A 17,501-nucleotide genomic window follows, 5' to 3' on the forward strand; every position below is an offset into this window, starting at 1 on the left:
GCCCTCCCTGCCAGTGTCTCTATACCTGTAAGGAGCTGCTGAATTTAGAATCATAGAATCCATGAGTCGGAAGGGACCTAGACAGATCATCGAGTCCAACCCCCTGGCCATGGGCAGGAAGGAGCACTGGGGGTGGCAGGGGTCATAAGACCCCAGCCAGGTGCCTGTCCAGTCTCCTCTTGAAGATTAGGGACATGGCTGTTTAGTTTATACCCGTGTTTTGAGTAACAGAAATATAACCCTATCATCGTTCTAATGTCAAAAGAAAAATAAATTAAAGCCATTTGTGACCCATTAAAAAACTGGTCAAATAACATCCAGGGACATTTTTTATCCCACCTCCTTTGCAGCAGACATGACTGCTCCATTGACAGCATAGAGAGGTCCCCTGGGAATCTGTACTTTGACTTTGCACCATCAGGGCACTTCCTTTCACCAGGGGCGATCCTCCTGGCACTGGGTACATCAGCTCTACAACCAGACTCCTCTAGCAATGTGGACAGCACATTGTTAATATATTAGTTAGACTCTGGTTTTTTTCCTAGGTTCATGCAGTCTGAACCAGTTGCTAATAAGTCTCATAATAAATGAAACTACCATGTGAACACTGCACGGATAGTCTTGGCAAGAATTCAAGCCTGGGGATTTTATTTATAGTATATGACTAAACAAATATGTATCTCATTTGAGGCTGAGACTCTGGACCAATTTACTGACTTCCTGCATCAGATACTTCACGCTGTGATTCAAGTAAATAGTGCATTTGGACTTGTAGCTTGGAAGTATACTCAGAGACTGTAGTGGGTGATCATATTAATGTTTAATTTTTAAAGGGTTCACAAATGTATGGATGTTTTAGAGATGATTAGACACTAGCTCTATCCAGTTCCCATGGAGACTAAAATATGATTGTGTTTCTCAGCATAGCTTCTCTCAAGGAAAATAAAATCATTCAAAAGGTAGGCTAGACAACAAGGCTGAAATGAAACAAGGCTCAGAATTTTTTCTAGAAAACAAACTGGATGCTGGTGAAAGCTCACCAGAGTCTCCATCCCTTTTCCTCTAAGCTCTGTTACCAGACTTAATGCCTTTCCTCTAAATCTGATATTCAGATTAATTACCATTAAGGAAAATACATTTGCATAATGAATCCTTTTGTGTTTATTTCATTTTTATTCTTTGCCTCCCAATATTACAAGCTTGAAGAGGCCTTGACAGTTCAAGACATCTTCCATCTCATAAAAGCCTCCATACACTTGAAATACTGGCTTTAAAATATGTTCTTCTAAGAAAATACTGGCTGACAAGGAAGAAGATCCTAATCTGAAAGTTCTGGCTTGTCCTTAGTCGTTTTTCTTATCATAAAACTGTTAACCACACAATGATGATAAATAGCTATTTCACTCCTGAGTTCTAATATCACTTTAAAATAGGATATTCATCACAGCACAGACAGGCAAAAGCACAAAATTTATGCTGGAAGAACCACCTACAGTTTTATCTTTTACTGACTTACTCTCCTCATTTCAATTTTCAAATAAAAAGCCTTTGAACATGAAACAGATTTGCCCCCTCAAACTGCAATATAAATGAAATATAAATAGCTTGGTATAAAAATATTACTTACCATTGTCAAATATAAAAAACATCTTCTTACTTGAGTCCATTATTATGACTTCTTGAATGTGAAATATGCAGCAGAGTCAATTCACAGTGTGTTAAATACTTTGCAAAATAATAAATGCTCTGCAAATTCAGAGTGTTTGGGTATTTGACTGTAACTCCTAAGCATGCAAAGTGACTACTCAATATAACAATTTTTCCTCGGGAGAAAATGCCTCTGCTATTTGCCAGCGAATCTTTAATGCTTTAGATTGGGTATTTCCAACTACCGCCCTACTTGCTAGGCAGATGTGTATAAAGGAGATGTTATTTCACTGAATCAACTACTGAGATCGTAACCCTTTTCCTGTACCACAAACAGAAATGTAAAACCTCAGACTTTCCTTTGGACTTTTACTGACTTGTCTCTGTTGTAAGAAAGCAAAACACAACTACTTCAAGCTCTAATATATGGAAAACGTGCTAAAATGTTTTAGATCATCTCAGAGCTTCCAATTCCTGCCACTCACTGGTTAACTGGCTTTTTTGTGTTTATGTAATTGCATGCTACAACTACAACACCTAAACTAGCCCAAAGCTGAAATGATTCATTTATTACTTTTTTATAAAAAAAAAAAGACGAAGAAGAAAACACACTGTGTTCATTTAACCCAAGTGAGTGAAAACGCCTTTCATAACGTCTATAAGGGCTTTGGGAGGGTGCTCTTGGTGAATAAAGCCTGTGTAGTGGATAGCAGAGTTTTGTCCCAGGGGAGGTGGAAATCAATCTAAAGCAAACAAAGAGAGCTGAGACTTTCCTCTGTGTAAGGAAAGATAAGATAAAAACTGATAATGCTACAGGAGGTGTGAAAGTCAGAGCTACCCTGCCATGTTAGGAAGGGGTCGTTTTGCCTTTTTTTTTAGCCCACTGCCAATCATGCAGCCAGTTTAGTGATTACATAATTGGTTGCTTTTTGTTGGCATGTGTGTGTGTGTGTGCTGGAAAAATAATGATTCTCTCCAAAGTCCTAAGTATAATCTTAGGACTTTTCATGTTCTCCCAGACTAATCTTGGTAACTGCTAGGGGGAGAATAAGATTGAGAATCTAAGGGCTATACTGAGTCTTTGTCCAGGTCACACAAGAGCTGCTCTGCTCCTTCCTAGCTCCTGAAGGGACAGGGGTGTGTGCTAATTCACCTTCTGTACCTCAGTAGCTTCTCACATCAGCCATGGCTTCACCCACTACATACTCTTTTTCTACCCTCTCGCTTGGTGGGTCAGGACTATCATGTGCAAGCCCTTTGTTTTCCTGCTTGTGTCCCAACCACAGTCCAGATAGTGTTAATATTGTGTGGGGAGAACATTACTTTAACCTACTCCCCTAAGGAGTCATAGTAGAAGTAGTGGCAGATCTAATCCTAAATGACTTGCTTAAGGCCACAGTCAGTTTAAGTGTCTTCCTAAGAAGTGACTTGTTCCTGGCTCTGGGACATATGCCCAGACTATTATTCCATATGCTTCTCGATAGAAGAGCACATGTGCCATTTCACAGCATACCTTTCATTTTTTTCATTGCATTGTGATTAAAATCTATTATGCATAGGTAGAAAAAATGACCCGGTCCATTCACGTTCTGAACAAACCCACTGCCAAATCCCCTGGAACAGAATGCACTTCCAGAGCCACAGACTAAATTGTGCGAAGGAAATGGTTAACCTTTCTACCTGGCTTCATTCTGTCACAGAACACAAATGCTAAACACATTTCTAAGTTACATAAAACTGATTCTGTTCATATTTTCCCATCCTGGTTTCACAGGCAGAAGGACCTTGTGACATCCTCCAGGCACTGAAAGGTCTGGTAATAAAAGTAAATCTCCTAGGCAGAGAACAGGACTGCTTCAAACCACACCTACCCGTGGCTGGACAGATGGAGTTCCCATTTTCTTCACTTATACTCAGGCTAAACAACATTAAATTTGCTAATATGACAGCTATTTATAGCAAATATCAACTTTACTAACCAAAAAGTTTGGTGGATATCCATGGCTAGAATCTGGAAGACTGTGTTTAATATTGGCATATGTGGTAATTAGCTAAGAAAACTTATGCCAGAATTAACACCTAAAAGAAGTAAAAGCCCTATATATAGAAACAGGCAAAAAAACCCCCAAACATTTAATTTTTTCCCAATGAAAAATGTTCTCTTTTATTTTTTCTAATTTATCATCAATGGGAATTAAAAGCAATTACCACAAGAACCTACACTCCTTTTGCACCTTTCATCTATGAATCTGCATGTACTTTACACTGGACCCCAGAAAAGGGAAACAAATGTCATTATATCCATTTTAAAACTTGGCCATCTGAGGGTTGGAGCATTTAAGGAGCTTATTTTAAAAGTGAGTTTAACTGAGTGTCTCAGATTTTGGCATATTTTTTAAATCTCTCCCAGTATAAATGTTTGTTCATGGCGCTAATCATTTTTATTTTCCAACCATTCCTGTTTCTGCTACATCTTTTCTTAGATGTGACCAACACAAGCTGATCTTTAAATGAGGTATATAAAAATATTGTTTAATTTAACAGTATTACAATATTTTCTGGATTATTCTCCATCCCATATTTAATATAGTCTAACATCTTATTTACTTCTTTTGACCATTGGTGTGCACTGAGCAGAAATTTCCATTGAGCTGTCCACGGTAACGCCTAGGTCTTTTTCTTGGGTGGTTAATTTAGAAACCATCAGTGTATATAAGTAGTTCAAATTGTTCTTCCCAATATGCATTACTGCACATGTACCTACATTAAATTTCAACTGCCATCTTCTTGCCCAGTCCCTCCCTTTAAATCTTTTTTTAATCCTTCCTTAAATAACTTTGCATCATATAGAAAGGTTTCTGTCATACTATCCCACCCTATTTTCCAGTTAAGTGGACCAGTTTCTGGGACATCCACATACTGGAATCTTTTCCTGCTGAAAATAACCGTTTAGTTTTACTCCTCATTTCCTAATAGTTAACCATTTTCTTGTCCATAATAATATTTTTTCTCAACTCATAGTTATTCTGATTCCTAAATATTCCAGTTGCAGGACTATCAAAGGCTTTCAGAAACTACAGAAAGATTGTACCTACTCATTTGCCTTTATCCATTACTCTATGGACTCTTCCAAAGAACTCCAGTAAGCTGGAGCAGGACCTTTTCCTTTAGCAGAGAGAGAAATACATAAGCAAGGAAACTATCAAGTAGAAATAGGAGTGTGATGTTATCATTGGACCAGGCATTAGTTAGACCATGACTAGACACCTGAGGCCACTTTTAGTGGTCACAGTTTAAAATGAATCCTAGCAAATTGGGAAAGGTTCAGAAAAAAACAATGAGGGGTCTAAAGGCTCCTTTTGCCATGTGAGACAGAAAAAACTCCTTCTATTTAGTTTATCCAACTGAAGGTTATGAGGTGATTAGGTCACAATCTATAAAGCTAGGGACAGAAGTTACACATAAACCGGTTTAAGTGATCAGAAACTGGTTAAAACCTGTAACAGAACATAAGTTCAGTACACATAAACCAGTTTCAAAATGGCCCAAACCGGTTTGAGATAATCCTGGTTGGAAGTAGCATCAGACTTAACCAACTGAGGTCAAACTGGTTTATGGACCTTGTGTTCAGGCAACCCCAGCCCCCCACCCCCTCGCTGCTCTAGTGGCAGGAGCAGGGGTGGGACCAGACCCCAGCAGCCCCCGACACTGCTGCCTGCAATGGAGGGGATTAAATCCCCCTTCCCTCAGGCTACTGGTGTGTGGCCACCTTGGCCGTGGGTGCATGCGTGGAGCCTATTGGTGCAATGGGAGGATTAAACCCCTGCTTCTCCTTAGGCTACCAGGGTCTGGCCCCAACTATGCTCCTGCCACCAGCCAGTGAGTGAGCAGGGGTGGGAGGGCTGGGAACCCCTGACAGGGGATGCATCCCCCCTCCGCCTCCAGGCAGACCCTGGCTGGGGTCTCTGCAGACCAGGGTCAGGGTTTAAACTCCTCCCCAGTCATACTCAGGCCTAGACCTAGAAAAATTCAGATTAGAAATACTCTGTTTTAACGATGCATGTGAATTAATTACTAACAATTTACTTCAGATTGTCTGGTGGGTTCTTCATGGTTTGAAATCTTTAAATCAAGACTAAAGGACTTCATACAAGACATGCTTTATTCTAAACTGAAGGTATGGCTTTACTGCACGAAGAACCATGTGAGACTGAGGCTTGTGTTACTGATGAGTTCAAAGTAGATGATCATTAATGGCCCCATATGATCTGAAAAGAAGGAATTTGCAGCGCCTGCATAGTTCATCATACCCTATTTACTGAAACCTTTTTCATCTCCATTCTTAATTATTTTTTTCTGCTAATTTGCTTAGTATTGTCATTAGGCTTAGTGATCTGTCTTTCCCAGATTCATTTCAAGTGTATTCTGAAAAGACAGATACACAGCTTCCTCATCCCTCTGAGACAGCAACTGATTTGACTTTAATAATAGATGTATATTACAGCCTTGGCAACTCAAGCTTCTCTGGTAGTCTAATGATGCCTGTAGCCCCCAAGAAGCCGTTACAATCCAGCATTGGCCAAATATACATTGATAATTGCAGGCTACCACATTGATGCTGCTGCTGCTACTACTATTATTATAATTTAACATTTATATTGCAGTGGCACTTAAAGGCCATAATCATGTTGAGGCCCATTGCCCTAAGCAGTGTATAAATAGGATGTCTATAACCATTGTGGCCCTGAAGAGAGTTTGCCTGGGCATTTATTCTGCTCTCTACAATTTGCACCCCAAACCTGCAATGTTCAAATGTATTGTGTTAGAACTGTTATAGCAGAGAAATGCACTGTGTTACAGCTAAAGGTCCTGCAATCAGTTGAACTGAAATATAGTTCACTGCAGTTCTTCCCTAACTGCATTTGTGTGCTTCCAAAGCCTGTACCTTTGAGTAGGTAAATCTCGGTTTGAGTAAATATTTTTAGGTATTGGAACAGAGTAGCTGGCAAAATGAAGTGATGCATGCCATCTTTTTGATGGATCTCATTTACCTCACTTGATGATTTGTTTTCTTTGCTTACTGAAACCACTGATTCTAATTTATTATGTGCAAGTTTGATTATCCTTTAGTCTGCAGGCATCAGTAATTACATCAGGTTTATAACCAGAGTTAATTTTTATTCCACAGCCGACTGATTTATGACCTTGGGATCCTGTGGGATGGTAGGAGCTCTATGATTGTAAGCGATTATTAATGGACAATTAACTATTTAATTAATGATGAACAATGTGTCATGCTGCTTTTAATGTATGAGACACACTCTCTAAGGGAGAGGAAGAAAGGAAGTTAAAACACTAAAAATCTCCTGGTCTGACACAAAAGATGAAGAGGCTTCTAATTGATGTACCAGAAAAAAATAACAGTTTATTCCTTCATGGGAAATGGCCTTACCTCCATTAAGCTGTGAAGTTCAGTGTCTTCCTGGGTTTTTGCCCATGTAGCTGATAGTCCTGTGATGTTCAGTTACTCTGAGCCCCTTCAATTTGTGCATCGTGTATTCTTGAAGGAGTCTTTTTGAGTGGCTCCTCCCTGCTTTCCTTACTCCCTTCTTCCTTCATCCCACCCCCAGAAAGCCTTTCCTAGCCAAGTGTCCTGTTGTGTGTTAGGTTAAATAACACCAGCTGATGAATACTCACTTCATAGAAGTTACTCAGGAGAATTGCACTTAGTGAATTACTCAGTTAATTTAGAAAATTGCTCTCTCCTAGCATATAAATATGATCTGTGTCACACAGTAACTGAAAAATGCAGCATATATAGCTTCTCATGGATGCAGATAAACTGCTATTGTTTGTAATGCCACTTCTGAATTAACATCTCTATTTACAATATGAGCCTTGTGTTATTGCAAAAAATCTAGGCTTCATTACAGGTTAGAAGAACTGAACAAAAAAAACCTTCACTCACTAGCTGGTCTTAAATAATGCTTAACCTCTGAAACTAAACAGTTTACAGTTGTGTGAGGGGCCTAATGTTTAGTATAAATCAACTTTTCCTTAATTCTCTTTGTGATGAATGAATGCTCTGTCTGTTCTGAAAAATAACTGCCTCCAGAAAAAGATTGCATACACATACTATGCAGCGCAAATCGCTGGTCCCCAAATCCTTGTAAGTTTATTTCGTAGAAAACAGGAATTTGTGTTGGTGTTTCTGTATGTTGTGTCAAGTCCAGTGTGGGTCTCCTGTGGGAGTTATTCACTAGTCCCAAAGTGGAAGACTGTTTAAAATCAGTAGCACTTCAAGACAAAATTCTGTTGCCGCCTAACGTGGCATAATCAATTAATATTCATGCATAGCATAACTGGTGTGGGGCAGAGGGAAATTATTAACTGCAAACACTTTTAGAAAGCTTCAAAAGTTTCACTGCAGCAACAAGAAGGCTAAATCATGCCCTGTTGCAGAACTAACACACAATAGTAATTCAGATGACAATGTGGATCTCATTTAAATAAGTTATAGACCGTGTCTGAAAAAGAAAAGACATGGGAAGAAGAAAAGATCCAGAGAAGGGGGGACAGTTGGCTGCGATAGAAGTTCAAAGTATTGTTACTAATTAAACTTCTGGAACTCGCTGCCATTGGACATTATAGCAAAGTCAGACTGCAAACAATTAGGGATTTATGAATAATGATAATGTTTTATGCATAGCCTTTTTACAGTGCTCAGAAACATTAATGGATTAAGCCTCAATAGCACCCATTAGAGGCAGAAAAGTATCATTATCCTAATTTTACTGACGGAGCTTGAAGCACAGAGGGGCAAAGTGAGACGCACAGTCGTACAGAAAATTTGCAGCAGAGTTGGGACTAGAATCCCAAACTTCTGCTGCACCATGCTGTGATACAGCCCCAGGGAGAGACTTCCAATTACAGGAATGTTAAATGGGATAAAAACTACCAGAGCTATCAAATCCTTTTGATATGGGACACGAAAAATCCCAAAACGGTGGGTCAGGAACCCATTTCCTTTCATGCTGTACTATTACGTCTCTTAGCTAGGGCAGATCGGAGGGCATGCATTAACAGTGAACCACTAAACCTCTGAACAGGTCGTTGTCAAAGGCACAATGCTGAACCACGGGCCTTTTCTGATCAGGGAACTTGTTCTGATAATTCTTTATCCACTCTAGTTACCAAAGTATCACAAAAGTTGCCTCCTCTGTCTCCATTTCTGATCAAGGATGCGTATTTATAGCAGGCACCAGGTGGCTTGTTTTTTCAAACCGTAAGTCACTATCCTTCCTCTATGCTGATTTCTCATCTCCATGCAGTAATGTATGTAGCACCATTTCCCCCTTTCAGATAATAAACCTGTGGTCATACTAAGAAGCCGGATGTCAGCTGATTCCGCTGGACTTGCTGGGGCTCTGTACAGTCTCTTTCATATTGTTTTGCACTTGAAAGACCACAAACCCAAACCAACCCGAGTTCCCTGATTTCAAACTAAGTAACTTACCTGGGCGATACTGAAACGAAACTTGGCAGACTAGGCCCAAGTTTAAGATCTGAAATAAACCCATCTATTTCATGATGAAAGTTTTCTACAGTCAGCCAGAGGCAGAGGAATCTCGCAGGCATCACCAATTTTCAGGGAAAGAAAGCAGAAATGTTGCCCAGCACTACCCCACCAATGCCACCAAACATTCATTTCTCTCTTGAATACGGATTACTAACCCCACTAGTACTAGTGATTTCCTGTTGCCCGTGCTTTGCCAGTTTTGAAGTGACCTATCACATTTAATAGTTTATTATGGAAAAGAATACAGCTTTTCTGATGGCTCCAATTTTGGGTTTTGATGCTTGGATGATGGTATAAATGGGACCAGAACCCTGGCAGATCATGAGGCAGGATTGTGCTGGAAGGAAGTGTGACGGGCTAGCTGGCAGTGACCTGGCCCAGGGGTTTGGAAAGGGCACAAGATGATTGGAGGACTTGGGATTCCCTTTCCTCACCAATCTGGTAATGATTTGGCCCAGGGGTTTTGAAGGGGTAAAAGATGATTGAAGGATTTGGGATTCCCTTTCCGCACCAATCAGGCCCCAGAGACGCACCCGCCCTGTGTCCCGATTGGCCTCTTGGGTCACCTGGAGGGGGATAAAAGGGGCAGCGTGGGCTGACTCAGGGGAGAGACCAGCAAGGGACAGCACGGAAGGAGCTTCACGGAGCTGGCAAGAGCTGAGCCAGCGGGGCAGGAGCAGTGCCCCGGAAGGGCCTGAAAGAGCAGGACCTGCAGGCAGCACTGGGCGCCTCAGCAAATCTTCCAATGGAAAGGGGCAATTGTGTTCCCCCACTTTCTCCTCCTCCAGGTACCAAGGCCCTATATTTCCTTGTCATTTGACATTTTGCATTTTGTGCCTTTTTATATTTCACCAACTCGTGTTGTTTGTTCTGCTGTTTGTGTTTTATATTTTGTTAACCCTGTTTTTTGTCAGTGATTGTAAGTGTCTAACCTTTGTTGAATCCTGTCCCCTTGTCCACTATACCCTCTGATTTATGCCTGTTATGTTCCCAGTATTACAAGGTATATGGTTAAGTCCCCATTGGTGGTCTGGCTCTACTCTATAGGGTGAGGAGAGTCCCTACACCTCCCACAGCGCTTGTGTACCTGCTTTGATCCCTTCAATTGGAGAGGGGGTACCTCTTGGAGCATCCCCCCGGGTTACATTTTGGGGGCTTGTCCGGGATTCCCGCCTAGCGGGCGCTAGCATATTATTCAAGCGCTGTGTACCCCTGTAGAGAGAGAGAGAGAGAGAGCCACCAGGAGACATGTCCAATGCCGACCAGTCTGCCGTACCTTCCGGGAGTGATGGGACTGTGCAGGGGGGAGCGGGGCAAACTGCTGGTATTGAAGCTACCCCGGAACGGGTGGGGGCTTTCCAGCAGATTCTGCGGGAGGTGACCTGTTCCTCCAGTGACCAGGCAGCCTATAAGAGAGTCCGGAGTTCCTCTGGAACCCTGCCAGTCCCTGCAGGGGAGGAAGGATTTGACTCTTGGCTCTCCCATATTCAAGAAACTTTACTGAATGGCAAATACCTGATGAGGATAAGCGATGCTGTTTACTGGAGGTCCTGAGGGAGCCTGCCTTTGGGGTTGTGAGGACCGCCAAACTCCGTAACCCTGCTATCACCACCCAGCAATGCGTGCAGGTCCTTCAGGATGCTTTTGGCCAAACCACAGGGAGTGGAGGGGCGTACTGCGAATTGCTGCAAACTTTCCAGCACAAGGGCGAGAGTCTTTCAGCGTATGTCCTTCGCTAGAGCCTGTGCTACAACACCTGGTGACACAAAGAGCACTTAGTGTCACTGACGCCGATCAGATACGGGTCCGGAAAATTCGTATTGGGGCATGGTATAGCTCGGACTTACTCCAGAACCTCAACTTTGCGGGGAGCAGGAGCAGCCCACCTGACTTCAGTCACCTCCTCCAAGAGATTCGTGAAGAGGAAGAGATATCCAGACTCCGAGAGACTATGTGGGTCCCAGAGGGTGTTTCCGCCCAGAGAGGACCCACCCATGGGTCAGGTGCTAACGGTGGCTCCCCATGAGGACACCTTGTTGGCAGTGGAGGAGGAGCCTGTGGCTCCAGCACTAGCAGCTGCCGTGTCCAGAACCACCCCCCCAGGGGTCAGCCCTTGCCCCGTCCTTGTGCCTCGGGAGGGTCTCGGACCCATACCCACTCTAGGGCCCTGGGGTTCTGCTATAAATGTGGGGAGCCAGGGCACATGGCTCAGGAGTGCCCCCAGCCTGAGAACCCTGAGTTAGTATTTGAAAGGTTAAAAGGACGATGGGAAGCGGGAAATGGGGAAGGGGCAGAGCAATGGAGTTGGCTCCACTCTGGACCAGACAGACTCCCGCACATTACCCTCAGTAAATTCACTGCCAAAGAGCCTAGTGGGACCCCATGCAGAGGTCCCCATGATGGTGAATGGTCGTCCGTGCTGGGCCATTTTAGACAGCGGGTCCCAGGTTACCATCCTATTTGAATCCTTCTATGAGGAACATCTGAGACACCTGCCTTTGCTTCCCCTTACAGGGTTGGGACTTTGTGGCTTAAGCCAGGAACAGTATCCTTACAGGGGTTATGTGAATGTGAGGCTAAAATTCCCTGCTGAAATAGCTGGGGTGGAGGAAGAAGTGTCAACCATCATTCTAGTGTGCCCTGATCCGGGGTGGATGCAAGGGGCCACTCTCATTATGGGACCAACTCCAGCCTTTTCCAGGTTCTTGCTCGCTACTGTAAACAACAGGTTGGCCCAGATTACCAGCAATGGTTAACAATGCATAGCTTGTGCTCAGAGGCATATGACCAATGGGAGCATAGAGAGATGGGTCACGCTAAGGTTGTGGGGACCCTGCACTTCTCTGGAGCAAAGCCCCAGTGAGTCCCTGCACAGGGCCAATGGGCTTTGTCTACTGTATGCCATTGGATTGAGAGGGATGAAAAGAATAAGCTGCTAGTGGTGGAGACCCTCACTGGGAGAGAGGGATCCAGTGCGCTGAGGGTCCCTCATGGCATGATCGAGACAAAAGGACTCAACCAAGACCCAGTTACAGTGATAGTGGTTAACCTAACCTTGAAAGAAAGTGGCTTTGATAAAGGAAGCTGAAGTGGTGAACCCTGAGCAGGAGGGAAACCCCCCTCCAATTGACTATTGGAGATTCTTTTTCAGGAAATCTCCAGTGCCTGAAGCCTGTAAAGCTCAGCTCAGGGACAAACTCGGGGCTCCAGCCTGTGTTTTCTCCCTGCATGACTGTGATGTGGAGGAGGCTAAGGGAGTGGAGCATCACATTTGTCTAAGCAACCCACAACCCTTTTGCAAAAGGTCTCAGCGCATTCCCCTCACTGAGATGGGGGAAGTAAGACGTCATCTCCAGGAGCTCATGGACCACCTCACCATCACGGAATCTAAGAGCCCTTATGCCTCTCCCGTTGTGATTGTGCAGAAGAACGGCCAACTCCGTATGTGTATTGATTACTGGACTTTGAATGCCCGGACCATCACTGATCAATACACTGTCCCACTGGTGCAGGAGGCTTTGGACTGTTTAGTAGGGAGCAAATGGTTTTCAGTACTAGACCTCCACAGTGGCTACTACCAGATACCTCTTCAGGAAGAGGACAAAGAGAAGACTGCTTTTATTTGCCCCTTGGGATTCTATCAGTTTGAACAAATGCCCCAAGGGATATCCGGGGCTCCTGCCACCTTCCAGCAACTAATGGAGAAGGTGGTTGGGGATATGCCTATGACCCAAGTACTGGTTTATTTAGATGATATTATTGTTTTCAGAAAGACCCTGGAGGAACACGAAGAACGGCTACTCCAGGTACTCGATCAGCTGGAAATCGCTGGACTTAAGTTGGCCATCGACAAATGTAAGTTCTGCCAGGCCTCTGTGAAGTATGTAGGACATATTGTATCACAGGAAGGGGTCAGCACTGATATGGAGAAAGTAAGTGCTGTGACCACCTGGCCTCGACCCAAGAACTTTGGGGAATTGAAAAGGTTCCTGGGATTTGCGGGTTTCTATTGGTGACTTGTTAAAGGTTATGCTACAATAACTGGACCTTTTAGATGTCCTAACTTGTGGACACCAGGTGGGAAAGTCGCCCTGCAAGAAGGGGTGAAACAATGGCTTAAATGGGCTTCCTGTGACATGAAGCCTCACAGAGCCTTTTGGTCCCCGGTGGGACTCATGGTGTGAAGATGCCTTCCAGGAGGTGATCCAGCAGTTGGCTCAAGCACCTGTGCTGGCATATGCTGATCCTAACCGCCCTTTTATTTTGCACACAGATGCTAGCCTATCAGGACTGGGGGCTGTACTGTACCAGGAACGTGAGGGATACCGGCGACCAGTGGCTTTTGCCAGCAGGGGGTTGTCACCCAGCGAGATGCGCTACCCAGTACATAAGCTTGAATTCCTGGCCCTCAAGTGGGCTATCACTGAAAAATTCCGGGACTATCTGTATGGGACTACCTTCCAGGTATGGACAGACAATAATCCCCTTACCTATGTGCTCACCAGCGCTAAGTTGGAAGCGACCAGCCAACACTGAATTGCAGCACTAGCCAACTACACCTTCAGCCTGCGCTATCGAGCAGGATGAAAGAACGTGGATGCTGATGCCTGTCTCAACAACTCCCCAGCAACTCCAGGAGTGTTTGGGGTGAAGACCATTTGGGACCTGCCGATACAAGACCCTGTGGGATGAGGGACACTACTGCTTGCATGGCTGAGGTGTTGGGGTTGCCCCCTGAGGGGATCTCACAGGTCTGGGTTCAGTACACCACGCTGACTCCCTCTTTATTGCCCCAGGTCACTGCCACAGAATAGCGGATGGCACAAGAACAGGACCCAGATGTGCGAGAGGTGCTGCGTACCCGGAGATCAGGGAATACCCGCCCCGTGACCCTTAATAATGCTACCCCAGCAGCCCACCTCCTATTGAGGGACTGAGAAAGGCTTCACTTGGTTTATGGAGTGCTACATCAGGAGGTGCAGGACCCAGAAGGACGGAAATATTGGCAGCTGGTCCTCCCTCGGAAGCATGAGGCCCTTGCATTACAGGCCTTGCATGATGACTTTGGGCATATGGGGGTGGAGCGCACCCTGGTGCTAGCCCGTGAGCGGTTCTTTTGGCCCAAAATGGCTGAAGAAGTAAGGACTAAATGCTCAAACTGTGATCGGTGTGTACAGAGGAAGACCCTGCCTGCTCGAACTGCTTATCTATACACCATCCAGAGCTCAAAACCCACGGAGTTCGTGTGCATGGATTTCCTAGCCATAGAAGAGGAGGGGCACCGAAAGGGGAATGTGCTGGTTGTGACAGACCGCTTCACCCAATATGCCAAGGCCTTCCCTACAAGAGATCAAACAGCAAGAACAGTTGCCAAAGTACTGTGGGAAAAGTACTTCTCTGGGCTTGGGCTGCCCTCAAGAATCCACTCCGATCAAGGGCAAGATTTTGAGAGCCGGTTGTTGCGTGAAGTACTGACAGTGGCTGGCATACAGAAATCAAGAACTATACCCTACCATCCCCAAAGGGATCCCCAACCCAAGCTCCCCCTCCAGGTACCAAAGCTCTATATTCCCTTGTCATTTGACATTTTGCATTGTGTGCCTTTTTTTATATTTCACCAACCCGTATTGTTTGTTCTGCTGTTTGTGTTTTATATTTCGTTAACCCTGTTTTTGTCAATGATTGTAAGTATCTAACCTTTGTTGAATCCTGCCCCCTTGGGGCATTGTAGTGTCCACTATACTGTCTGATTTATGCCTGTTATGTTCCCAGTATTAAAAGGTATATGGTTAAGTCCCCATGGGTGGTCTGGCTCTGCTCTGTAGAGGGAGGAGAGTCCCTACACCTCCCACAGCGCTTGTGCACCTGCTTTGATCCCTTCAATTGGAGAGGGGGTAGATGCCCGGGTTACAGAAAAATAGCCCCTAGAAAAGAATGATATAGAAAAGAGTGGTGGGTTGTGGAGAGAAGAGGGTGAAGTACAGATTAGAGCTGAGCTTCTCTCCCTTGGAAACACTCACCACCTAAAAAAAAGATTCTCAGAAAGAGACTTACTCATACTTTCAGAAGAGAAGCAATATTACACTCTTGAGAGGGAGAAAAGGTCTTGTGCATGCACATACATGCACATCTTTAGCCCAGGTTTCTCTTGCATCTGTAGTACAGTTCCTCATCCCCCCAACCATCCATAAGTGCCAAAATCTGCTTGCTTTCTTGTGGCCATTAAACTCACTAACTGCTTGCAAGACTACAGTACATCTTGGGTGTTCTGCCTTGGGCCAATGCTGCCAAAACAGTCAACAAAAAGAGAGGAAGAATTGAAAAACCTTAAACATTTAGCCGCTGTTAAAAGCTGCTCCTGCTGCAGGGTGAGGAAAACACAGAAAACCCAACCAGAAGAGGTGGTAAAAAACAAGCAAGAAAAGTAAAAGACTGCTGTCTGCTGTGGGTTTTACAAACTGCTGTGCTGAAGTCTTTTAGAGACCCGTAATAATAATGTTCATGCTGAGTATTGTTTTATAAGATTTCTAGGCTGCCAAAGGTTGTCAAGAAACAAAAAGAAACTCCAACTTTAATACATTTCTTTCCTAAACTACATTTTTGTTGCCTGCATTGGGCTCGGGTGTTGGAGAACTCTAGAAAAATAAGGACAGCATTTTCAAAAAACTTTTAGTGCTATATTCAAAAAGGGACTTAGGTATTTAAACCAAAGTTTATTGGAAAGTGAATTAGTCTCCTTGTAAATGAAACTCATACTCCTAAGTCACTTGGGCATTTTAGAAAACCTTATGTTATATAACTTAATTTTTTTCTCTCTCTTTCTCACACACGCATACCCGCCTCCCCCAATATCTGATTCTTATTCCCTTTTGTGGCTTTGTTTCACTCATAGGAATATCCATGTGGTTTGTGGGCTTTTAACAGATCCCATTAATGTCAGTATATCTTATGCTGCTAGATATCAGTGCATTACACTGAGAATTTATCAGCTGGTGTTGTTCTATGTGTGGTTTTATATTTGTCAGTCTGGACATCTATCTATCTGATCATTTATAACAAATTTCAGTATCTTATGGTACTTAAGCGTATCTCTCTCCTGAGCACACCCTAGCATCTTATGACCACTTTTGAAGTTGGTTTTATTCTATTGGTTACAAAGCACCATTCATGTATTTCTCCATTTCAAAGATAGGGGAAGAGAAGGTCCCTGCCTCAAAGAGTGCTGACAGACACACAGGCCCCCGCTCTAACTCATAGCACATATAAAGCGTTATGAGTTAGAGCACCCCCACCCCCCAAACCTAATAGACATTCACCTGTTGGATTGGAGGGGATTGAACCTGTCTGCAAGATCCCAAGGAACCTGTCTGCAACTGAAGAGCTTCCCACCTCCCCCAGCCTTGCACCTGCCCCCCAGCTCTGGGGTTGTCTGCAGGAAGGGAGTGGAGAAGGGAGGGAGAATGAGCTGCCAGCTAGGGTTTGCCTGGTCTGAACTGGAGGGTTGATGCGGTGGAGGGGCCACAAGGCAAGGGGTTCTGATTCATCCATCTCCCCCTCCAGGTCAGGCCAGGTAAGTCCCAGTCAGCAGCTGGCTCCCCTCCCCTCCCCTCCCCCTTCCTCCCTCCCTTCCTGTTGACAGCCCAGCGCTGAGCACACAACAAATTAACCATAGGGAACACAAGTTCTGTAGAGCACTTTCAAGGGGCCCACCATAAGCAAATTAACACATAGGCTAGCTGGGCCCAGGCCCAGGGGCCCCCAGATGCCTGGAGGGCGGGCATGGGGGTGAGGAAGTGGGGAAGTTACACATGGATAAAACTGGAGGCCAGACTGGGCTGGGCCAGGCATGTGAAGTGGCGGGCTGTGTTTGCTGGGTACTGGACAGGAGGCAGGGTATGACTGCACCAGAAGCCTGGGAGCAGCCAGAGCTGCTGGTGGCAGGGAGCAGAGCTGGACATGGCCAGGACCTGCTGGCAGTGGGTCAGCCGCAGCACAGGCAGGTCCCCAGTCCAGCCTAATCACAATCCTGTGCATTGGTCAGGTGCCATTGCAGCTGGACTGAGCTGCATCAGGGTGAGGGGCTGCCCCCAAAACTCATTCTGTGCTGCACATGATCAAGTCCTTGGCTCTGTCCTTGGACCCATACTGTTCAACATCTTCATTAATGATGTGGACACTGGAGTCAGGAGTGGACTGGCCAAGTTCGCTGATGACACCAAACTTTGGGGCAAAGCATCCACGCCAGAAGATAGGCGGGTGATCCAGGCTGACCTGG

At 44.7% G+C, this 17,501-nt stretch overlaps 1 protein-coding gene across 1 annotated transcript in view; it reads right to left on the bottom strand.

Annotated features, from left to right (window-relative positions):
- The window catches only part of IL16 (interleukin 16), an 83,399-nt gene extending 76,211 nt beyond the window's left edge, over positions 1–7,188 (bottom strand). Inside the window, exon 1 of the mRNA XM_019533701.1 lies at positions 7,100–7,188. The gene's annotated coding sequence lies outside the window, so the exon portion shown is untranslated. The remainder of the gene's footprint in view (positions 1–7,099) is intronic.
- Between the last annotated feature and the right edge of the window lie 10,313 nt (positions 7,189–17,501).

Source organism: Crocodylus porosus, unplaced genomic scaffold, assembly GCF_001723895.1.
Source record: "Crocodylus porosus isolate Cpor-Errol unplaced genomic scaffold, CroPor_comp1, whole genome shotgun sequence".
In the NCBI taxonomy this organism is placed as follows: domain Eukaryota; kingdom Metazoa; phylum Chordata; order Crocodylia; family Crocodylidae; genus Crocodylus; species Crocodylus porosus.